The sequence below is a fragment of the Papaver somniferum genome, unplaced genomic scaffold (assembly GCF_003573695.1).
Source record: "Papaver somniferum cultivar HN1 unplaced genomic scaffold, ASM357369v1 unplaced-scaffold_107, whole genome shotgun sequence".
Classification (NCBI taxonomy): domain Eukaryota; kingdom Viridiplantae; phylum Streptophyta; class Magnoliopsida; order Ranunculales; family Papaveraceae; genus Papaver; species Papaver somniferum.
The window spans coordinates 6439122-6465225 of NW_020619603.1; the positions used below are offsets into that span (position 1 = coordinate 6439122).

The 26104-nt window shown below is 35.8% G+C and overlaps 1 long non-coding RNA gene and 1 pseudogene across 1 annotated transcript; both read left to right on the forward strand.

Moving 5' to 3' along the window:
• Window positions 1-8277: 8277 nt before the first annotated feature.
• Window positions 8278-9867, forward strand: LOC113327728 (annotated as a pseudogene).
• Window positions 9868-16032: 6165 nt separating this feature from the next.
• LOC113327631 lies at window positions 16033-18576 on the forward strand. The gene is made up of 9 exons (XR_003349089.1): window positions 16033-16155; window positions 16265-16548; window positions 16633-16732; window positions 17149-17191; window positions 17288-17335; window positions 17430-17494; window positions 17941-17999; window positions 18134-18244; window positions 18385-18576. It is a non-coding gene; the product is annotated as an uncharacterized LOC113327631 (long non-coding RNA).
• The last annotated feature ends 7528 nt before the right edge of the window (window positions 18577-26104 follow it).

Below are 26104 nucleotides of genomic sequence, written 5' to 3' on the forward strand. Positions count from 1 at the left end.
CTTTTTCCCAAAAGGGAATATTCAGAGTTTTATCAGGATTTCCTGGTTCAATTTGTGGAGAATAACCACCAATCTGAAGATATCCTTTTGTTTTGGATATAGGATCTCTTCTACTTTTAAAGTTGATAGATGATAAACACAATGGAGAGTCGTTTATCACATGTAGAAAAAGGCTACAACTATTGTCACGACACCATTGGCCGGGAGATGTAGGACTAGAAACAAGATTACCCATACCATCGGTACTTTTCTGTTTAGAATTTTCTGACAGTTTTGTACGTCTTTCTAGAGTAGCAAAAGATCGTTTAGTTTTCTTACAAGGATTACTTGCAATCTTCAGACTCTTCAGAATTGACGTAAAAACTTGTTGAGGTTGATTGGACGAACAAAAATATGGGATAAAACCTTGATTTTTGTTCGAGTAGTTCCTAGTCATATAAGTTTTCTTATCAACCGATCGTTGATTACTATCTGAATAGTGACTATTCTTTGGAGAGAAACAACTGGATTTTCTCAGATTCAATGAGAGACTCTTACTAGATAGAAAATCCTTAAGAATTGCAATTTTTGCAACAAGACCAAAGTAGATCCGGATTTGTTCATATAACTCTTTTTGAAGAATGACCAGTTTATCAGACTTTTTTCTACGGTTGTTTTTTAATCCTGGTGAAGCGTCAATTGAGACTTTATGGTCCATATAGTCAGATCACTACAAACAAAAACTTTTGAGGTCTTAAACGTGTTTGCCTGCTCTGATACCAATTGAAAAAGCGGGGGTCTAACTCCGAAACAATTACTGGAGAATCAACTAGACAGAAAGACTCAATCTAGATAAAAATATCTCAAGGAGTTAATATCTCTCTCTTGTTTTGGGTTCACTCAAGCTAATAGCAATCAGCGAGTCCATAATCAAACACAAGGAATAACTTGGACGGTACCAAAGACCAATGTCCAAGGATCAATCAATATCAATCAATAACCAAAGGTCGTATTTCCAATTGATTGATTCAAACCCAGAACCTGTATTATTTCAATTATATAAACAAAGATAATGCGGAAATAGATATAACACATACACCAGAAATTTTGTTAACGAGGAAACCGCAAATGCAGAAAAACCCCGGGACCTAGTCCAAATTGAGTACACACTGTATTAAGCCGCTACAGACACTAGCCTACTCCAAGCTAACTTAAGACTGGACTATAGTTGAACCCCAATCAGTCTCCCACTGATCCAAGGTACAGTTGTACTTCTTACGCCTCTGATCCCAGTAGGATACTGTGCATTTGATTCCCTTAGTGACCTCATCCACAACTAAGAGTTCCTACGACCCAAAATCGCAGACTTTAATAATAAACAAATTTGTCTCACACAGACAAGTCTATCAAATGATCAATCTGTCTCCCACAGAATAACCCTCACAGTTTTTGTTCCGTCTTTTGATAATAATCAAGGTGAACAAGAACCAATTGATAATCCGGTCTTATATTCCCGAAGAACAGCCTAGATTAATCAATCACCTCAAAACAATCTTAAGCGTATGGTAGCAAAACAAGATGTTGTGGAATCACAAACAATGAGACGAAGGTTTTTGTGATTACTTTTTATATCTTGCCTAACGGAGAACTCTCACGATCTCAAGCCAATCAATATGATTGCACTGTTAGGATAGAAGATGCAAGACCAGATCACACAACTACGATAAAAGTAGTATCGGTCTGGCTTCACAATCCTAATGAAGTCTTTAAGTCGTTAACCTGGTTTTAGAAGACGAAAACCCAAGGTTAAAGGAGAAACGACACTAGCACGCAAACTAGTATCATACGTAACGTGTGGGGATTAGTTTTGCACAATACTAGATGTCTCCTTTATATAGCCTTTCAAATCAGGGTTTTTCCTTAGTTACAGAGCAATCAATATTCACCGTTAGATGAAAACCTGATTTAGATTCAAGCTAATGTTTCTCAACCGTTAGATCGAAAACTTAGCTTGTCATACACAAATGATTGTACGCTTCTAGGTTTGTTAACCACACCCAAACGTGTACATTGTTGGTTCAATAATAGTCTACCCAAAGAGGTTAACCATATGAGCATTTCATACCAACCATGTTCTTATTCACCATAACTAGTTCAACTGATTCAAATGAACTAGTTAAGAGAGCTGTTCAATTGCAAGGAAATGTTATATAACTACACAAGACACAATTGAAGCAAAGATGATTTGATTCACTGGAATCGGTTCATGAACTTTAATATCCACGGTTTGCAAATGCATTATTTAGTATTTTGAGATTAAGTTCAGAAATCATCTTTAGATATATAACCTTCTCAAGTTCGCAGACTAGGTTCGCGGACTTCAGACACCGGATAGAGTTTACAAACTCCAGCAGAATTCTCGGGTTCGAGAACTTTGTCGGTTCGCGGACTTGGCTCACGCAAGTAGTTTGTCATCTCCAGCAGAAATTCTCGGGTTTGAGAACTTCGGCAGTTCGCGGACTGAGTTTGCGGACTTGGAACTTTCCATACTTCTGGTTCTCTTGATCAACAAAGTTCGAAAACTTCAGTTCAAGGAATCCATTGGTTACGTAATCTAAACTCTCATTCCAATCATTGACACATTCTTAGAGGACGTTATATAGTTGTTACAATATTTCTCGTCAAAGCAATTTTCAAAGTGATTGAAACATTCATGACTTTCGTCACTAGGTAAAGATAAATTTGGTCGAAGCGAAAAGCTTACCAACACATATTTCGAGATATAGATAGGCGAGGTATACTCGTCTCGAAATACCAAATGTGTATAATCTAGTATATATATATAGCATACGACTTTTGTCTCAAAGAGTAGGAGATAGAATAGATAGACTTTTGAGTGACATATAAGTTCAAGTCTCCACATACCTTTTTGTCGAGAGGTTCCACCGGTTCCTTGAGTAGATCTTCTACTTGTATGATGAATCGCCATGAAGTCCTTGAGCTCAACTACACTTACTATCCTAGTCCGAGACTTAGCTATAAGAGACTATAAATCAATACTTATAGTTTTGATCACTAACATTGACAAACATGCTTGAGATAGCAACGCATGCGAGTTTAACCGAGCAATGCTCTAACACTTAGAACAACACATGCCCAACCAAAAATATATATGACGTCATTTCCAATTACAAAATCCTAATAAAGACTTAAATGATTGATCAAATGTTTGTCTTTCTTCATTTAGTTAATAATAGTAAAAATAAAGGAAGAAGTTTAAATGAAAATGAAAAAAAATGTTCCAAACACGAGTCATTGGTGCGTCCAAATAAGACGCGCGCGAACACGCATATTGGTGCGTCGGACACCCGTCGTGTCAGCGTCTAACGTGCGTCATGTGTCCGACGCGAGTCGAACGCGGACACGACTCCAAAAACGGAGCGTCCGTGCAACCCAGATGTCTATCAAAGGAGTAACAGAAATCATTTTTTTGTTCGGAAAAACACCCAAATCAAATAACAAATGTACAACTCAATCTTTCAATTCATGTTAAAATCTCTCCTATTCGGCATCTCAAATATAAAAATTTAACATTTAAATGATAAAAAATCAGAGACAAAATCACTCAGTTCCATCTAACTAAAAATTAATGGATTATATGCAGAAGTAGGCCTGGTCTGGACCCTCACTTTCATTTCTAGGACACCTTTTTTATTTCTTGCAAAACTAGGCAAGTTAAACGGATTCCATCCACTTTAACCATCTCGGTCAATTTATCGCGTTGACTTGTCAATATCTCTCCAAAATATCATATAGGGATATCTCGTGGATGTGTTAAGATTACTGAAATAACCTTTGCGTACGTGCGCCACTGCTTTACTGAGAGTGTTCGGCTGAAGTAACTGCTACCAAAATAGTCGGGGTTTTTTCTTGATTTTGATAGGAGATGAAGAGTTAGGAGAAGATTGAAGGTTCTTTGTTGTTGTTAAATATCAGTGTCTAATGAAGTTATTTCGATGATGAGAAATCAGCGAAAGAAAGAGCAATTTCTATTTCTATCGATTCATGGTAATAAACAGAAGAGATTCAATGGAAGTACTAGTGTCTTGAATGAATTAGAATACACGGGTTCTCATGAGATATGATTTACAACAAAGAAATGCAGACGAATTCCTGATGGTTATGGATGTTAGGGTCTGAGTTGATGTTCTGATTTTAAAAATTAAGAATGAAATTCAAAGGTTTGATTGGACTGGAATCAGAGAATGGTTGAGAAGTTAAGAAGGAGATGAATTGTTATGGGGTATCTGAATTTAGATGAGGAACTAGTAAATCAAGATGGAGTTCATCTGTGAAGCACCAGTAAACTGCACACAGGTTGTTTGTAGAAAAGCTTAATCAAATTACAAGGAGAAGATGAACTGATGGAAGAGGGGTTATGAAGCTACTGAGGCTTAATCAGCTGTTGTTAGTTGTTTTTGCTGATGCATTGGCTAGGTTTCAAGTGTTGTACTACAAGAGCTGAAAATGGTGAGGATGTTCTGAATGGACTGAAACGCGATATTTGCATTGTGGTGAGTTCTGTTGAACTTTCTTAATCTCTGTTGTTATCTTCAATGTGATTCAACTTTTTCTTCCACATGGTTGTTTCATCTTCTTTATGCATTTCTTTAGTTACAGTTTGTTTTCTTGTTGTTAAGATTTCTGAAATTGAATCCATGGTAGATCCTGCAATGAGTAGACTGCGATAGAGTTGGGAGTGTATCTTATATGCATCTTAATGCAAATATGGTTTGGCGGATCACTGTCATTTCTTATGGATGATTTGTTCTGGTAAACCAACTCATGAGAAATGAATTTTGGAACCAGCATTATATATAATGCCCGCTGTTTGGTGTTTCTGGTTGGGTGATTGTAACGCCATCGTCTGAATAAAATTTCTTTCTTCCCGAAATTCTTCAATATTTATCATTCATTTTCGTTGTGGCTTCTATATTTTGTTACACATGTTATGAACTGAGAATGAATGTTAGGACAAGTGGGTTGAAATATGAATGAGATAGTATTGATGGTTATGGAGAATGGCTCAAGTTGTGTTGTGTGTTGTTGCCAGAATATTGCAGGTGAAACGAATGGAATGGTGGTGCAACTATAGCAAGAAGAAGTTGGCAGAGCAATAGACTGGATTGTGTATGAGACGCAAACTGATGGTGATTTTGTAGAATGCAATGGTGAGTCTAAGTCTGGAGTTTTGCTGTCAGATTGTAGAGATAGTTCAAGGAGATGGATGTTTGAAGAGCTGAGGAGTTTATCTTAAGTTGAACATAACGCTGAAGAGCTGGTGCTGCTGAATCTGTGCAAGTGATGCAATTGCAGTTGAAGATGGAGGTCCAATGGTTAGCAGTTCTATTTGTTTGGTGATGCAACGAGTAAATTATGGGTGTTAATGAATTGGGTTTGACTTGGTAGAGGATATTTAACAATTTAATTATGATGACAAGATGGAGACATGAGTGGTTGTTGTTGAATTAATGAAATGATAGATACAAGGTCGTGAAAGGGTGGGTTTCATAGAATTGGAGACTCGAGCAAAATCAGTGAAGAAATGGGTTGGTTGTGAACAACACTGAGTACTCACTTTGCCGAAGTCAAGAGAAGGATGTGCTGTAAGAGAGATGTAATGATGTTGATGTGAAATAGGTGATGGTAGAATTGATTTGAGTCCGCTGTTGTTGTTCCGAGCAGTATCTGAGAGAGGGTTATATTGCTCAGAAATGTGGAGAGCTGATGGTTTGAGAGAGAGAATGGTTGTTACAGAGGAGCTGGAGGCACTTGTGGAACTGCAGAGTGGTTGAGGTACTGTGTTAATTGAATGAGTGCAGTTTATAGTGAATTGGTGGGTAAGTTTGATGGATAAAGGGATGAGCAGGTGGAGTTGTTGATGCAGTGCTGCAGGAGTTGCTGCTGTGTGCATCACTGATTTCAGCTAAATTTACAGGTATATTGCAGCTGCAGGAATTGATATTAAAAGGCTGGTTGATGTTGGAGTTGTGCTGCAGAGAAGTCACAGCTGCAGGAATTGTGTGTTGCGTCAGAGAATGTCAGATCTAAGAAAATGGAACAAGCAAGAATTGGCTTTTGTTGTTACAGGAAAGTCTGTGGAAAGTCAGTGACAGGGACTCAAATCATCGATTCAAAGGACTTCAAAGGAGGAACTGAGTTAAATCAATGATATAACATTAAATCAGTGATACAAAGGACTTTTAGGTCTTTTTAGTTACACCTAACGGTGCTAACTTTCCATCCATCACTTTTGGTCAAAACTTGCCTACTCTAGCAATAAATAAAAAAAGTGGCCTAGATTTGAAAAGCACCAAAAAAACAGGCCTATTTTTGTAAAAAGCCCAAAATTAATCAATTACATCCATCTATATAAAAAAAAATCAACCAATCCAATGACCAATTTATGGCTTCTGAAAATAAAATCAAAAAAAGATTGAGCTTCTGAAACTTACGAGTCTTAGGATTATCAAGAGTCCTTAAAATTGATAGATTAATTGAAACCCTAATTAGGGATTTGGGATTCGGTGTTTATGGTAGTACTGTTGATGTGGTAAGATGCTCAAGAAAGATAACAATGGAGACGCTAGAGAAGAGAAGTGGTGGTGGTTACCAACTTACCATTGATGTCAGATGCGCTGGAGAGAAGTGGTGTCTGCAGTGAACAAACAAAAAAGATATGTATCGATGGTTTTGCGGTGCAATGATAAAAAGAAAGGATCGCGTCGATGGTTAAAGGCGTGTAATGGACAATCCTTGTTAATTGGCCCCGTCTATTTCATCTATGTCGGAACTTTACTCGTCCATATTACCGGAAATTACACTTTACTAGACAAATGGCCCATTTTCACCTATTTCAGATTTTCGTACTTTGTCGGGTAAAAAACCGTTTAATCTGACCAGCCAATTCATGTCAACCAATTCAAAGGTCAACTATACGTACACTTAAAAGTCCATAACTTTGGGATATCTTCGAAGAAGGTGTTGCTACCTAGTAATTGAACTAATCAACAACATTATTATATACTAGGTACTTCCATAACATTGGACTAGACTAACATCATACTAAACTAACACCCCACTAAACTAACATCAGACATTTATTGCTCATCATTAATTATCTATGATAAGATCGACACATATATATGAACAAAATTAACCAAAATGATTCCTGGCTCCAAAAATTTATACTTCCAGTGCTCCTTTGGCTTTCTAATAAAATTTTCGTGCGTAGAAATATGGGAATATTGGGGATATGCTCCAAAATCAGCTGTCATCTTGGGGATATGCCCCAATATTCCAGTTTTTGGGAATATCACGTCACTAGAATTAAATTAAGTTTATGTCTTTGTCATCGGACAGTCGTTGGTTTATTTTTCAATTTCTGATCAAAATTCTTCAGTTATAGGTTCACTGAAATTCCGAATTTGGAGGTTTTGCACAATATTTTCATTTTTTAAAAAAAAGAAAAAAACATCTATCAAATACAGTATATCTTTCTTTTAGGAACATTTTAACCAAAGACATAGTTGTTTCTTGTACAATGGTTCATAATGGTTACTGGTAATGGATCTAGTGCTCTTGTTACACGTATGATGAACACGGTACATCAGTGTATTTGTTCATCAAAAAGAATAGTGTATATACGATGAGTCCATTGAGTCTGCAAATTTGTGATACATTTCGACTCCTATATTTATTTCTCAAAAGCGTAAATCAAATAGTATCCCTCGGCCATCGCATTATGCTCATGACGAGTGCTAATCCACGAACCGGAAGTACCGTGCCTCAACAAGACACAATCAACAACATTTTGGTACACTAATAAGTGGTCCAACACTGTTGCTGCCGTGGGGAGTTTTACTTTGAGCACGTTATAGCTACTTGTCCACTATCTCAAGTCATAATGAGTTAACACATATTCTTTTTTTTAGCAACTATCAGCCTCCTGAGTATTAAAATCCAAGATTTATGAAGCATTCGAGCCAAATTAATGAATCTTGATTTCGACTGAGTTACAATTATTACCTAGTTTACAACTTACACTCTGATGGGCACTTGTTCTTGTTAGAATCTTTCATTGTTTAATGTTTTATTTTATATTTCTCAAGTTGTATTTAAGACTAATTTTATAATCTCACTTGCACAATTTGCAGCTTACCAGTTGACAATATTTGATTTTTAATTGTATTTGCATAATGTCTATAAATCGTCTCATAATTAAACATGATCATACACTCTAAACAGAATTCACAGCCTAGCTATTGACTGAAATTCTACAATCTTTTTCAATTTCAACAGTTTTTCGGGTGTTCATAATGAACAATCAGGTTTGACTACTCTCTCACACTCTCTACTAGTTTTGCCACTCTAATTGGTGGGAGTACTTAACTTGCTGCAATCTTTGATTCATTTTGTTGCTAGATTGCAGTTTAATTATTCATGAATGTGAATGGACATTTTGTGTTAGTGTGAAGGAAAACCTCTCAGTTGAATTCTATTTTGCAGGAAAATCAAACAGACAATGATTTTAAACTTTCAGGACCTTCACGCTTGACTACGGTGAACTGGTAAGATTACTAGCCTTCGTACTTCTGTTGGATCATTCCATTTGTTTGTATCGAACAAATGTATTTTGCAGAATTGATTCTTTAATCTCATGCGCACAATTGCAGAATGTGTGCCATTAAGTTGTAAGCAAACCTTTATTCTAAATATAATTTCTATGGTAATTTGAAGGCAAGATGAAAGTCACCGAAGATCTGTAATCGCCAGCTTGGTTAAGGGTGTTTACGTACTGAAGGTTGACCATCGACAACATCGGCAAGGGTGTGAAGCTCTCGCCCCAGCATGGTGGGAATCCTTCAATTTTAAACTATTGCGTTTCCTCACCGATGATGGAGATTATTCCATCTTTGGTGCTGTATATGAATACATACCTGAGTCCAAAGGTGCTCCGAAATATGTAATTGCTTTTAGAGGAACTATGGTGAAGCAAGATAGTTTTTTTGGTGATATGAAGTTAAACATAAATATTTTGATTAATACACTTCACCGTAGGTCTCGTTTTGTTAAGGCAATGCAAGCTGTCGAAAACATGGTTTCTGAAAAAGGAGCTAGTAATATCTGGTTGGCAGGGCATTCTTTAGGTGCTGCCATAGCAATGCTTGCTGGAAAAACCATGGCAAAGGAGGGTATTTTCCTTGAATCATATCTATATAATCCACCGTTCATTGCAGCTCCAATCGAACTTATTAAAAGTAGGAGAGTGAGGCGTGGGCTCCTTGTTGCTTCCACCGCGATCACCGCAGGACTCGCAGCTGTCTTGCAAAGTAAGAAACAGAGGCAACAATCAGAAGATCTTTTTAGAACTTTATCACCCTGGTTACCTAATCTGTTTGTGAATTCATCTGACTGTATTTGCTCAGAATACATTGCGCATTTTGAACACCGAGAAAAGATGAGAAGTTGTGGCGTCGGAGTTCTTGGGAATTTGGCGACACGATTCATGGCAAGGGCTGTTTATGAATGCTGTTGGAAAGGAACACTGGCCGGAAGAAAAATCCCACATAATTCCTTCAGCTTGTGTGACTACTAGTTCCCATCCTCGATCTCACAGGCTTAGTCAATGGTTCACGGATGATTCAGTTTCAGTCCCTAAGGTGTACCGCTACTGCTAGCACATCCTACACATAACTCCTTACTCCAACTCTATGTGTGGTCTGTAACAGTAGTACTATCATTATTTTCTATCTTTTTTTTTTATTCGAGTAAGAACTAGTATTTGTAATGTTAATTTTCTTCTTAGATGCCCATATGTTATGGACTTATGGTGTTCTTATTCTCTCCGTCATTTGTAAAAAAAGTGCACAAGTTTCATGCATCACAACGAAAGCACACCTTATTTACTGCGTTAAGGCAACTTACATAAGTATACACTAGGCATACCTATGAAATTCTCTAGTAATTCAGACTTGTCATTCATCGTATTCTTCAATATAGTCGAACAGCCTGGAATACTCTTTTCGTGGCTGAAGAAACTGTCAGGATCAAAAATGCTCTCGACATACACTACTCTGTTGAAGTTATTTTTGAAGTACTTGCTACCCAGACTTTAGCTTGACAGTAACTAGCCGCGCCATTCTTACTGTTCCAACACAAATAAATGGAGTCATGTAGTCGTACAATCTCCGAGCCTTATTGATATATTCATCGGAAGTAGCATCATCCATCTTCTTTTTTTACATGGTAAAAGATTTTAAATAGAGATATTTTATAAAAGGGTCGTATGTTTTGAGCCTATTTAGGGTCTAGGTCGTAGAAGATGTACGGTCGTAGACTGACTTGACCGTTTTATTTGCTTACTAAAATATCCTAGTGAAATAATCATGTCCTAACCGCAGCCAAAAACTTAACCGGGAAAAATACACAGCCACATCTCGTCGAACATCTTACTGCTTATGTATATTGTTTACAATGGAGAGAAAATACAAACAAGCAAATGGATATATATTGTGTACAAAAATGAAGTCTAAAGTGATTCCGAGAAAACCAAATTAAGTCCTGTCCGAATCAGTGAATTGAAATACAGTATATAGACTCCAACAAAATTTAACCAATTTCTCAAAATCAAAATATCCTACCGGCATAAATGGGGACGACAACGAAATTACAAAGAGAGAAAAGAGGCCATACCACCGCCAAATTTTCAAAATATGCATCGGGGATTTCTGTGATTTTCTTTATGTGGTGAGAGAAACTTACCATATATCATCCAGTGGAGTATCCATTAAGATATGGTCAAGATATCATATATCTTGACATTATTGTATTTGTTATTTGGTTATAACTGCATATATATTTTTTTCTATATATCCTAGATATTGTTAGGTGTATCTTTTATTTGCCTTATCTAGTTGTGTAAACATGTATAAATCAGGCTTTTACCTATCAATGAAGATACAGAGAATTATTCTCACAACTACACTGCAATCTCTATGCTCATGTTTTTCAGTAACATCTTCTTCTGGAGAACCAGAAGCTTCCACGAAAGTTGTAGTGGTGGCAACGTCAATGTAACTCTCTGTGTTATTCTTATCTCGACTTGCTTGAAAGAGGTTTTCAGATAAACGAGAAATGAATACAGGGGAAAAGAGAATACCGAAAAGGACGGAAGAGGTAGGTTATGAAAACATCTTAATCGGTCAACATCAGTCAACTCTTAGTCAGGGTGTTCCGCCAAATAACAAAGTTATCTAACTTTTATCTAACGGTCTTTCATTAGTATACGACCCTAATGCATCAACGACGTCTTCTACGACCCAGACCCTAAATAGACTCAAAATATACGACAATTTTACAAAATATCTCTTTTAAATAAATAGTGGGAATGTTATAAATACTCTCCATTTTCGTTTACCTTACACAAATATCCCGAAGAGTAAAAAATACACAACATTGGTCAATTAACCTAATAACGACAATTCCGGGGTGAAAAAGATATGTAAAATTTGATACTGTTTAAATGGACGAGAACGTAAAAACAGTTTCATCCTACCCATTTTCAAATATTATTTTCTTATTTTTAACTTACATCAGGATGCATCTAGTTTCACCCTCGCTATTTTTTAAGTTTATGCCAGGATGAATCCAGATTCATTCTTGCTATTCTTTTGGATTTCACCCATACTAATTTTTACTCGTCCATTAGAACCAGATTTTAAAATATTTGGACAATTGACCTAATTTATCTAAAAAGTAATCTTTTTGGAGCCAACTTGAGAAAGTTGCTTCCACTTTTTGGAAGCAACTTGTGTTAATTGCGTCCACTTCTGAAAACAAACTTGTAATAAATGGGATATTTTTAAAAATTGAATAAGGATATATTTTAAGGGGCGAATTTTGAGAGATATTTAAATAATGTTCCCTTTTAAATAGTTGCCATCTCTCTGTAGGAAGGAGTTTCAGAATCTGAAATCTCACTCATTCTTCCACCATAAGGGACAGAGTCCATCAAAATGATCTCCTCTTTTTGTAACCTATCCCCACAGTCCTCGTAATATGAAATGGGTTGTTTCACGTAATCTAATTTCATCTTATTGAATAACTCTGGCCGACTGATGTTGAGTAGTATATCTAGAGGAGTGTTAATAGGAAGGGTATACCAAAAAAATATGGATTGAATCCAACTCATTTCGGTGTGGAATATATGTGTAGAGTCGCTCAACAAAGATATACATATAGCTCAACCATCAACATAAACTAGTCTATGTTTATGGAAATAATGTCAACTATACTTACATATGCACATGGACAACTTGATAACATGGCTTCTAGGAAAGTGTTGCATACATTAGGTATATTATGACGATGGACATTTATAGCTGATCCTCGATTGGAACCAAATATTTATCACTCGATACAGATCCGTGTAACCAGTCTCACCACGTTAGGGAAAGAAAGAAATGTTCACATAAAAATAATTTTGTCAACGTCTTAGGGGTATAAGACCCTACACCCTTTGGTAGTTTGGTGTGTGCTATATCCTATATGTAAGGGGTGGATTCCAATTAGGAAACTTTGAATCAGCGGTGAGGCTGGTCTAGCTGGTTAGGTTTCCTTGGGATACTTAGGCCTAGCCATGCAATCAAACCTCATTACATCCATCTACATATTAAATTTCTGTCTGTTGTACTTTAGGTCTTACTTTACTGATCATATTTTGTGGTCACTGTATTATACTTTTTGAGTTAGATGTAAAGAGTAAAACCCGGACGAGTCAGTTGCGTTAGGTAAAATAAATAATTTGTTAGTCGATATATATCCTTTTGGAAAAATCATGAAAATGATGCAATTTCGGAGGCGTGGTTGGGGAAATGCCTCGAGTTTTCAAAAACAAGTTAAAATGTCCCCATCCATTAACTTTTCCATCAAAGTCAGTCAAGTTAAGAATTTGGGATGCATGTGAGAAAAGACAATAATAATCCACCAGGGATAAAGGTTTGGAATTCAAGGTTTTAGGGTTCGGGAATTTAGGGTTCATGATTAGGGTTTTCAAGTCCAGTGATGGTTCTGGTGGTGACAATGGCGGCGATGGTGGTGCAAGCGGTGGTGGTGGAGGTGCTAGTAGTCACTACAAGAAAACTTGGTAAGCGACCAAAATCTTAGCAAGATCTCAAAATTTTGGTCGTTTTAATAGTTAAACAACTATGTTTGCAATTACCAAAAACTTTGGCTGCTATTAACATGCTCTCATTAAATTGTAGCTACTAATTAAATTTGTGGGTTGCTCCATCATTTTTCCAAGTACTACATAGCGAGTGGAATAGTAGGTTAGTAGTTATTTACTTCAAGCTACCATGTATCAACAATTCGAAATATGTTTGGCTGCTAAAAACCTGTCTAAGCAACCAAGGTATAGCGACCACCAATTCAGAAAAGGAAAGTGGATGATTCTATTAATGGGAAAGGGAAGCCATCACCAATCTAGTGTTTGATGTTTGATATTGAGATGTTTAATTTTGATTTGTAGAAATTTTACGAGGTGGGTTTCCAATAGAAGTTCTATAGTAATTTTACGAGGTGGGTTTCTCATTCTTTCTCATTTTGCTAATCATTTTCATTCAATTGATTTATACACATTCGTAGTATTGAATCCAAAATTTATATGTTCTACATATTTTCTACGATAATAATCACTTGTTCATTCCCGTCCATTTTTAATCCATATCTGGTTCTCTCTTTCTTTCTTCCTCTCCTCCGAAAAACACCTCTCCCCTCCTCCGAAACACACCTCCAGTGCTTACATGTAAATGTATTTTTAATATGCCAGAATATAGATTTTTTAAGGTTTTAGGGTATATTCCAAAGGAATCTTACATGTAAATGGATGGATTCATCGTTCTTACGAAGTTTCCGACTTATAGTAGTTCACTAATGGCCAAATTTCGATCTCAGAGCCAGGGTTTGCATACAATATGCCAGAATAACTAGGGTTTGATCCCTCTCGGGGCGATAAATTGTAAAATGTATGTCGTTATACCACATTTGAAGTTAAGATCAACACCGAGCTTCATATTTATCGATTTTGATGATGTATCATGCTAAGTTTGAAGTCAGAACCCTCCCGGAGCTTCTTGGCTCATAGTTTGTATGTGGTCATACCACATTTGAAGTTCGAATCAACACCGAGCTTCATATTTATCGATTTTGATGATGTATCCAACTAATTTTGAAGTCAGAACCCTCCCGAAGCTTCTAAGTTCATAACTTATATGTCGTTATACCACATTTGAAGTTTGAATCAACACTGAGCTTCATATTTATCGATTTCGATGATGTATCATGCTAAGTTTGAAGTTAGAACCCTCCCGGAGCTTCTTGGATCATAGTTTGTATGTTTTCATACCACACTTGAAGTTCGAACCAACATCGAGCTTCATATATATCGATTTTTATGATGTATCCAGCTAATTTTGAAGTCAGAACCCTCCTGAAGCTTCTAAGTTCATAACTTATATGTCGTTATACCACATTTGAAGTTTGAATCAACAACGAGCTTCATATTTATCGATTTCGATGATGTATCATGCTAAGTTTGAAGTCAGAACCCTCCCGAATATTTTTGGCTCATAGTTTATATGTTGTTATACCACATTTGAAGTTCGAATCAACACCGAGCTTTATATTCATCAATTTTGATGATGTATCTAGCAAAGTTTAAAGACAGAACCATTCTGAATTTCGTGGTCCATCTCTAGGAATCTTATAACCTGAGTTTACCAGTGTGAACTAAAGCTACTTCATGACCTGTATGACTTGTAAAAATTACTTCATGACCTATGTGACTAGTCGAAATTCAAACCGGAAGCACTAAGAGAAAGCACGAAAACACAAAGAGAAAGCACAAAGAAACACACCAATTATCGAATTCATTTTTCATTTTCCCGATTCATTCTTATACATTTTTTGGATTTTTTTATATCAGAATGTCGATAACAATGTCCTAAATTTATTAATATTTTTTTTGGATTTTTTTTCATGTCAAAGATTGATAATTAAACCGAAAACATGAGTTCGTATTAACACAGAGAAAGCACAAATAAAACACACTTTCCTTGATCCGTATGACACTCTTAACATAAATCTATACCGTCCAAATGTTTTCATAATCCGTATGACCCCATCCTACCACATCTTAGACGTTCAAATTCTTTTATATAAAACGATTTTTTTTCTCTCACTTATCTTCATTCACTCACTTTTCTATCGTCTCTCATCTTCCCCTCCCTCAGAAAAAAAAACCATCACTCGAGATTTTTTAACCAGTGATTTAACAAAGGAATCAGTTTCAGTATGAAGCAAATCAAAAATCATACATCTGAAGAAAAGAAACCAAATCTCAAATTCAGAGAAGAAAGAAACGAAGCCATGGCGTCTCCATAACTCAGAGAAATCGAGAAGATGAAGATTAATCTGCTACTGTGGGTCTGGTAATTTTGAGATGCAAGAGACGAAGAAAAGACGATGGAAATTGCTAGAGAACCAATCTTTATGTTGATGAAGAAATCAGATCGAGATGAAATTGTTTCGACTGAATTGCAAGAGCTGAAAGAACACAACCAAACTCTTCAATGATTTTAACCCTAACTTGGTCGTTATCATCTTCACTGAAATCTGGGTGACTTCCCATACGACCAACACACTAAAACCCCCATAAATCTGTTGCCTTCGCTGATGTATCTCTCAGACAAACCCATTTCAGATCTGGGTTTAGAAATCCCCAAATTGATTGGAATCTCAACCTAGCTCAAACACCCATCAATTCCATCCAGCAAACTCATTATCAGACCCACCTTCAGCTTCCTTGTCAAACCTTAATTCTCTCAAGAATAACGAATTCTAGTTTGATTTCATCGATTCATCAATTTATTTTGCGCGTGTTTGAAGATGAAAAAAAATCTAAAATATATTTTAGGGTTCGTGAAATGGGGGTGTTGGAGGGTGAGAGTGGTGGTTCATCACCGTCTGTGTCAATGATGAAGAAGAAGCTTGGTGTTACAAATCCAATTTCAATTGCTGGTCCGACTGAATCTGATAAGCTTAGAATTGGAGAAGGTATGAGTTTGTGGGGATTTTGTATTTGTTTTGTTTTTGATTTTGTTTGTTTGATTGTTTTTCTGAAGTTTTTGGATTTTTGTTTGAACCAATAAATTCGTGTTTGCAGGGGATTAGAGAGCTCATACTACGACAGAATGGGTTAGTTCTCTGTTATCAGCAAAACGCACACCAAGTGCTTGTGTAAAGGCCTGAACAAGGGTTCATATGGAGATCAGGAGTATGCAGGGATTTGGTTGAATCCTGTACACCTTTAGATCTACTCTTGTGACACATCAGGAATCTTTGGAGGCCAAGGTTAACGAAACCAAGGCAATGGTTAAGTTTCAATTAAAGACAAATGAAGTTTTTTGGCTCAATGTTGTGAAGACAAATGAAGTTTTGATGGAGTAGGTAAGTGATATTATTAGCCATTTTTCTCCTTGTTGGAATAAGATTACAGAATTGTTGGTTTAATTTACTCTTTCTGGAATGTAGATCACAGAGCGTGACGAAGGTGCTCTCAAGTATTTGAAAGATATCAATTGGTGCAGGATTGAAGAGCTCAAGGGGCTCGAGCTTCAAGTCTTTTTTTTAGGTAATTGTGGGTTTTTTTTTGCCACTGATGATATTATATCGTGTATTTCCGGTTAATATAGATTATTGAGGCTTTAAGAAGCATCTTATCCACCGTGGTTTGGGTTGGGACCGCATGCTTGATGATGGTATATTGTTATTACAAGTTTATGTGTTCAGGATATGATTCTTTAGCTTCATATTGTGTATGTGCAAAGAGATTCGATTCTTGTTTTATTGTTCTGGTGTTTGTGGTGTGGAAAGTGATTAGTCAAGATTGCATGATGTTGTTTAGATCTCTTGAAAACCCATCAAAATGATTGTCTCTCACTAGGATTTCAATCTTATGCATGCTAATATATAAAATGTCAAATAGTTGTATCTCTTATATTTAGTTCTTATTGCTGACTATTTTTACTTATCAAATATCGACCTTAGCTGCTCCTCCAGCTCTTCAGAAGCTAAGAGAGAACTTTCCTAGGTAAAATTTAGTCACTTGTTTTATGTGTTACTGTAATCATGTCGTAATTCTCTTCCTTCTAGACTGAATAAATGTTTTTGTTCATGAAATTTTCAGGCTTCATGTGTACACTGGGACAATCGACCCCACAATAAATGAGAAGAAGTAATTTTCTCACGGGGAATATACAATAATTGAAGAATAAATGATCATTGGCTTAAACCTTCTAAAATTCGAGATGGCGTATTCTATTTTGCAGGTTTATAATTCCTAGATTTGGAGATGCAGGAGACCGTAGATTTGGAACATAAAACAATTGTAGAAGTAGGCTTCTTCTTCTTCTAAGCTGTAGTAGCTCTATTATCAGTTTTAAAAGATATTCATATTGATCCAGAGAACCAACTGACATTCATTTAGTTTATTTTAATTGAGATTTCTCCATTCCAGTTTCAATGAACATAAAGTATGTGGTTAGATTGTAATCCAATTAAACTAGTACTTTTGCATATAGGGTTACAGAGTGCTTTTGGTGAATGGAAATAGTTATCACTTTACAGAACATGGTCTTGACTACCTACTACATGGTTTTTTGATTTCTCAAAAACATCTGCTACAAAAAAAAACTGTCCTGTAAATGTGATGAAAATCCGTCCAGTTTGTCTGAATTAATTAGTAAAACTGTTGATTCCATTTGAGATTTTTTTTTCCATGTGCTTGTGGATGAATTTGCTGGTGATTTTTGATGTTTTATTGAATACATGTTGATGCAGATGAGACGAGAGTGCAGATTGAAAGGGCACAATTATGCCTTTTTAGGTGTTGCAGAATGGTTAGTATGGCCTCTAAAATGCTACTAGACAGTATATTGGGTATTTTTATAGCGAGTCCCTCTCCCGTGTTTGTTGTTCCTTATTGGACCTGTAGTCATTTGAACCTTACATTTTACGTTGTTACTCATTTCAGATTTAGACATCTTGCGGTCGTAGGTTGGTTTGTAGGTTGGCTTAATTGATAGTGATCCTTAAACTTTGCAGTTTCAACCTAACAATGAAAAGTTTCTCAAAGATCCTATATGTAAGAACTAACTGTGCATTTCGCCTTTTGTTATTCTGGTTCATTTTTTTCCTGCAGTTTGTTAAATTCATAGTATCAATCTCATCCCTTTGTGTTTCTAGTGAAAACCAACTTGTTTGAATCTCTTGACAATTCTACAGGTGTTAATTACCAAGTATCCTCCAACCGCATCTATCCATCTGGGCAAAAAGAAGACTACAAGTTGTGGAGATTCTGGATTTGCTGGTTTCTTTACACTTGAATGATGAATGATAAATGATGGCAGTATGAATCTCTTATTATGAGCTTGGTGCTACAAAGTCGAAGGAGTGTTCATCTTTAGTTTCAAAATTAAGGAAATTGTAATCACCATTTTTTAAAGAAATGATTAGTTTGTATTTTTGATCTTTTTGTTCCTCTAAGGATTGTCTTTTTTTTTTTTAAAATGATGTAAATTGATCTATGTGATATAATAAAACATGATTCAGTTTTTAATTTGGTTCATAATTTGTTTTAGTATCAATTTTAATTGTAATTTTAATTTTAATTTCAATTTAGGATTATCTAAATCGAAATAGGCCAGATACTTCCGGCACCAGAACAACAGATGTAGCGGGCAAAAAGTTAGGTAGCTCAAAAATGTAAGCAACCAACTTCAGGGCAAAAAGTTTTGTAGCTCAAAAATGTAAGCAACCAACTTTGGTAGCTCAAAAACGTAAGCAACCAACTTCAGGGCAAAACATTTGGTAGCTCAAAAATGTAAGCAACCAATTTCAGGTTTTTCACTTGCTCTATTATGGTTGGTCTAGCTTTAAAGCGATCACTAGTTTGCTTGCTCTAGGGAGGTCGGTCTAGCCATGAAGCAATTAAGAAAAAAGACGCTACATGATAGTTGCTTGATTACTAAAGCGATTACCTAGCTGCTCTAGACTTGTAGAAATCCCACCTTTTGCAACTCGAGAGCGAGAGCCAAATTAAGTCGCTCTAAGGGTTAGAGCGACTCAATATGGGCTTTTCCAACCAAAAATGCCTGGTCGCTTAATCCAACTTTTCTTGTAGTGAGTGGTTATGATGGTGAGGATAGTAGCGATGGTGGTGGCGATGACAACGGTGGCGTCGGCGTTGATGGTAGCGGTTGTGATGGTGATGGTGGTGGTGGAAATATGGCTCGTGTCCCAATGTTAAGTGTTGGTTTTCTAGGAATAAAATGCATGTTAAGTTAATAAATACTGGGGCATTCTTCACATATGTACCGTTGACCACATAACTACTCCTGATGGCTTAATTAATGGGATGGTGCATTTCCACTAATTTTGAAAGTCGGTGCATTTCCACAGACGACACCCCCAAATTGGGGAATTTTAACTCTTACCCCTATCTTAGATATATATATATTTTTTTTTTTTTTTTGATGCAATAGATATAGAGATATTTTGTAAAAGGGTCGCATCTTTTGGCTATATTAGGGTCTGGATCGTAGAACATGCAGTTTATGCGTTTAGGTCGTAGACTGAGGTTGACTGTTTGACTACATTACTAAAATTCCCTTCTAAAATGGTAAAATGGCATTATATTTCAACCCCGTTAAACACTTGACAAATCCACATAGTGACATAATGGAAAATTTCTTGTTTGGTCCTAAGTCCATAAGGTTATTTATAGCAGGGTCCAACTAGATTTTACTCTTATTCTAAGGTCCAAAGTTATTTGAAAACATGAAAATGACTAATATACCCCACTGTTTAAGTACGTGTGAAATAACATACTTCTACCAAATCGGGATTTTATTTATCTGGAGGTCCAAATTTAATTAAAACATATAAAGGACCATAGATTTGAGTACATAGCTGCTACACTGTTTACAAATTTGAGTACATATCTGCTACACTGTTTACAAGTTTGAGTAAATATCTGTCGCACTGCTTACGAGGGTTTCTGATTCTTTGGAAGGCGGTCTTGTTATTAAAGACTTCTAAGCACCAAGTACAACTTGCACCAATTCCGTCTACTGTTAGTGAGAAAAAATCCAATGCCCCACTAACTGGTTGAACAATGAACCCTAGGAAAGCTTGTCCCAGCCCATGAGAAAAACCGAGAAGACCATTTTGCCTTGCATTCTCAACAGGCTTTGTTACAATCCAGACACGCCGAAAGCAAACCCTTGAGAAAGGGCTTCAGTTCCTTGAAGAATACCGTCACCAACCCCAGTTATTCTTCTAGACCATATCTGATTCCATGGTGAAACAACGCATTATTTAATCCCCATTACGAGTTACCTTTATTCATCTATGAATAATATCAAAATATACTAGTTACATGCTTCAAACGTAATTGCAGAAACTGCCCATCTGTTGACATCTCAGCAAAGCCTTCACTTAAAGAAGCCAATGTTGAGCTTGTCATACCAAGAACATCTACTGAGAATATCAAATGTAAAGGATTATGGATCAGATCCCGCATATACGGCTGACAATGGCTGGAACAACAGAGATTTGCCTCATGAACCTATTCCGGTGCATGACCTTTCTTAAATGAACCTGTAATGAAAGCACGGTTTAGTTACCTACAGGAGATGTTATACAGATACAAATGTACTATATCATGAATAAGAGTCTTGCAGAACTGATAACTCATTATTCAAGATCCCAAACAACAAAGTTTCCTTGTTAGAATCAATGATAAATGAACTAGAAAATGTTTTACATCACATATACTGTAGGATCATACCAATTAATTTCTAATATTTCTTTAATACAGTATTAAATCATAGGAAAAATAAAGGAAAACCTTTATGTGCACTGTAAACATAGAAAAACTATACAAAATTAGCACATATTTCAGTATTTCACACACGTACTCATGGATCAAAGAAATAAAAATGTGGCAAAACTCTGAATACAACAGAATCATAAGAAGTTTCTATCAGTACACCATATACGTACTGCGTATTCATGAACTAAAAATCAACTTCATGTAAAGAAGAATTGATGAATTGATGAATATAACATAATCAAAACACATATTTCAGTATTACACATACGTACTCATAGATCGAATCCAAAGACAATGGCAAAAGTATGAATAAAACAAAATCAGAAGAGGTTCCTATCAGTACACCATATACGTACTGCATATTCATAAACTAGAAAATCAACCACATGTAAAGAAGAAGTGATGAATCCGTGAATATAACCGAATCAAAGCACATGTTTTAGTATTACACATACATACTCATGGATCGAACCCAAAAACAGTGGCAAAACTTTGAATAAAACAAAATCAAAAGAAGTTTCTATCAGTACGCCATATACGTACTGCGTATTCATGAACTAAAAAATCAACTGCATGTAAAGAAAAAGTGATGAATCCATGAATATAGTCGAATCAAAGCACATATTTCAGTACTACAATACATACTAATGGATCAACACAAAAAAATGGCAAAATTTTGAATAAAACAAAATCAGAAGTATTTTATATCGGTACGTCGTATACGTACTGTCGGTTCGTACACAGTAGCAAACTGTAACGAACCTAAAAACCTAAAAACGTCATGAAAATCAATTTGATCTTCATAATACAATCGAAAAACAAATCAAAAGAATAAAAACGAACAAAATAATCAAAGAAGATGATTAGAAAACATATCTGGAAACACAAACAAATCTTCTCGTCGTAAATCATAACGATGCATCTTCTTCTTCTTCTTCTTCTTCTAGGTTTCTGTCAGTACAGGATATACGTACTGCTGCTTCATATGCAAAAACAAACTGAAACACATCTAAAACCAACAAAATAGAAGTGGTATAAGTAAATCTAATAACGAAATGAACAAAAAATATGATTATTCGTCTAGATCTAGTAAATAATCAACTAATCAAACATGGGGATAAAAAAGCGTAATCAAACACAACAAGGATTAGATCGTGAAACCCTAAAATAAACATTGTAAGATAAAAATCTCCATATGATTTGATAAAAAAGAGAAAGATTGAAGAATAAAATTTGGATTTGTTCAGAACCCATTCGCAGCAGCAGTGAGAAGAAAGAGAAGAAGAAAACGAATATGAAATGTCAATGTTCTTCTCGTGTTATAGACCTGTTAAATAGGAAAGGTTATTTGTGGTATTTTTAAATTTCACACACCTGATCTCGCACGTGTACAGGACCTGGACTTAAAAAATTGGGTCCATTTTTCATTTTTCTTTTAATTATGGACCTCTAGTTATTGGGCTTTAGTGGGTGAACCTTCCACTAACTAATACCACTATAATAGGATCTATAATTAATTCCTACATTTTGAAAGTCAGTGCATTTCCACAAACGACACCCCCAAATTGGGGCATTTTAACTCTTACCCCTATCTTAGATATATATTTTCTTTTTTTTTTTGATGTAATAGATATAGAGATATTTTGTAAAAGGATCGCATCCTTTGGCTATATTAGGGTCTGGATCGTAGAACACGCAGTTTATGCGTTTGGGTCGTAGACTGAGGTTGACTGTTTGACTACATTACTAAAATGCCCTTCTAAAATGGTAAAATGGCATTATATTTCAACCCCGTTAAACACTTGACAAATCCACATAGTGACATTTCATCGAACAGGTTCATTGCATTTTCAGAAAAATCTTCTTTCGTCGTAGATTGTTCCTAACATTTTCCTTTTTATGTCTTCAGAAAACTAGATCTTCAATCGAGATACCCAAACCGTAACAAGAACAACCAGAAAATATCCAATTAGAAACCAAACCCCAACTGAATAATTGAGTAATACTCTGTCGCCAAGTAGTAGTGGAAGAAATAATAGTCTTCTAAGCTGAACGTGAGTTTTGGAAATAATAGTCTTCCAATTGCAACCTCAATTAAAGCCTCATTTTGCTGATGAGTTGGGTAACAATCCTATTTTCCGTATAACCCCGGCCAATAAATAAATAGAAAATATGCCGTTAAATTCCTGCAACAAGGTACATAACCCACAAAAAACTAGAAATACATTTCCATTATAATTGAATATACATAAGGGAATTTTATTTCTTAACGAAAATAAGGATGTCGAGAAATTTTTGGTGTTCTTGACTTCAATAGTACAATCCATCCTTAAATGAGAACTAAATAAAGAAAGGACATAACTAATGAAGTCTACCCAAAAGCAAGTATCTCAGTGCTTCACAACTACATGACGGAAAAATATAATAAATAAGAAGTGTAGATGTCCACCCTCAGTTAGATATCTTCATAATATCCACCGGAACTGGAATCAATCAAACTCCTTCACGATCCCTAACAACACCTGAAAAATAGTCAATGGGAGTTAAACTCCAAACCAAGATCACTCCATCACCGAGCCGCTAAGAATATAAAAAGGATATACAAATAAATCGCCAGCCAAGCATGTCACAAGGAAAAATAAAACAAAAATTTGTAAGCCAGTAGTGACAAGTAGATCAGCAACTACATTAAGACTTTAAGTTTTTCCTAAATTCAAATGATCACGGAAAGCATAAATCAAAAAGAATAGAGCTCTTTACCTAATAACCTCTAGTATAATGTTATACTGGGACATATCCGCAATGGCACTATATATGCTTACATAAAGCCTCCGTGCATACGAAATACAAACCGTGATTCAAAGATTTTATCAACTAACAGTTTAGAATGTCAATACTACACTCACCCAGTCGCCAAACTATGGACGGTATGAACCCTCGTTTGGAATTCTCATAGTGGGCGTTAGCCTACCGAGAAACTTTGCTAAACACAACTTTGACCAACAAAATAAGACAAACACACAAAACAGCAAACAAATTTACTAATCATTCTCTTTTAGCTAGATAAATGTCTCGCTAAGCTCTTGTTGGACACCTACAGTAAACTCCAACCATTAATCACCACAAATTCCACTAACACAATCTGGTTATATCGAATACAGGATTAGATCAATCACAAGGAAGAGAATCACACGATTGAATTGATTTATTACTTCCCGGGAAACATCAAAATTTCATCACCGATGTGGCTAAAACTACGAAGAAACTCGTTATCCTAGTGATTCTTTGTGGAGAGCCAGTTGATAATTCTTTTGCTAAGCACTTACACTCACATATACCACCCACACGTATATCTATATACCTACAATACGTACTGACCCTTGAGCCACAAATGTTCCCAGTTGATTAGTCGTACATTAAACCATAATATTCTAGCACGTCACACATGTCATCAACAGTCACCAGCTTAATACATAGATAATACATCATCCCTCCTATGTCATTTACTTACAGCTAATAACTAAACTAGGGTGACCCATTAATATCTAGATTTACTAACATAGCGATTAAATGCTCACACTAGAATTGAGCAATCAGCCACTTGGCCATAGTCACTTATATCCAATAATCCAAGACCAAAAGATTTAAAAAAAATAAAAATAAAATCTGGAACGAATGTACTTCCATGGTTACCGTGTCATAAATCCAGAACCTCATGTATCCACTCCCAATAGAAAACCAATAATAATCAACAAGGAAGGTTAAATGAGTTCTACTATGAGATTATCAAACTGCAGATCATAGAATATGAAAAATGATTCACACAAGAGACCTACAAATCATGAGTTACTTGATATCCAATTCTACATCTATCGGAGACTAAGAGACGAGTGAACTTGCCTCAACTCTTGGCAAGCAACTTGATTGATTTCCTTAGGAAGAATTTCTCTCAATTATTAATCCCTAAAAGAATACATCAAAAGAAAACAGAGAAGCATATAAGTACAAGCTAAAATCGATAAAGCGAAATGATCAAAACTAAATTAAATCCTTACCACCTAAACCACTTGTTTTCCTTTTGTTTATACTAATCTTCTCTTCTGTGTTTGATTCGCCGCATTAAAGGAACCCTATTCTCGAACAAGGAATATCTATAAATTCCACTACCCTTACTTATTAATACTAAGTCAAATATTTTAGGGTCAACTAAGCAAAACAACCTTAATTGATAAGGGTACTTATAAATAACGAAAGTGACCGGCAACAAATTATTCTAGTAAAAAGAAATTATCCGCGCAAGGGAAACAAAATCGATGAATATTACAAGTTGTTTGTTGATGGTCCTCTCTGCGGCTACATGAAATGGTGATTCATAGTGTTTTGAAGATTGGGTATTCGTTTAGCTAAAACCACAGTTGATTTGAGTAAGCTTTGGCTTTAATTAGTTTATACCTATGAACTCAGGAGACGAAATTACTCTCTCTTTAGTTGGGGGTTTATGAATGGTCACTACAAAAAAACCGACCAAAAGCTACTTGACCAATGGTAGTGGCCTATTCACATCTATAGTTGCCAATCACTCTATGCAATTAATGTTAGTTGCCAGGCCATAGTGGCGTAAGAGGTCGTTGTCTTATGTTTAAATCAACAAGTGCGCCAGGGTTAGTTGGTAGCAACGTGTTAAGCTACTAGTCTGGGTAGTTGACAAACAGTCGTCATCTAATAGGGAAAGCCACTAACTTGGGAAGTTGTCCAGATATTAGCGAAAACACTAAGGGAACTAAAATCTTTTAGTGGATTAATAGTTTTTGCATTCAGGGGTCTATCTAGTGGCCAACAACATAAAACCACTGCCTTTTGTGGTAGTTGTTTTATTTGCGTAATCATTGAAGCCACTAATTTTTTGTCTAGTTGTTCGACCAAAACATGTACAACTACTGTTTTAGTGGCTTGATTTTTAGAGCCACTAGTGTATCTAGAAGCTAAATAGTTAAGCTAATAACATCATTTGGTTCATTGCCATATTTCTTGCCGTAATTTTTGCGATTAAGATTATTTTGTTTCCAGTTTGATAGATCTCTGCCGTTATTATCTTAGCTAATTGCCTTC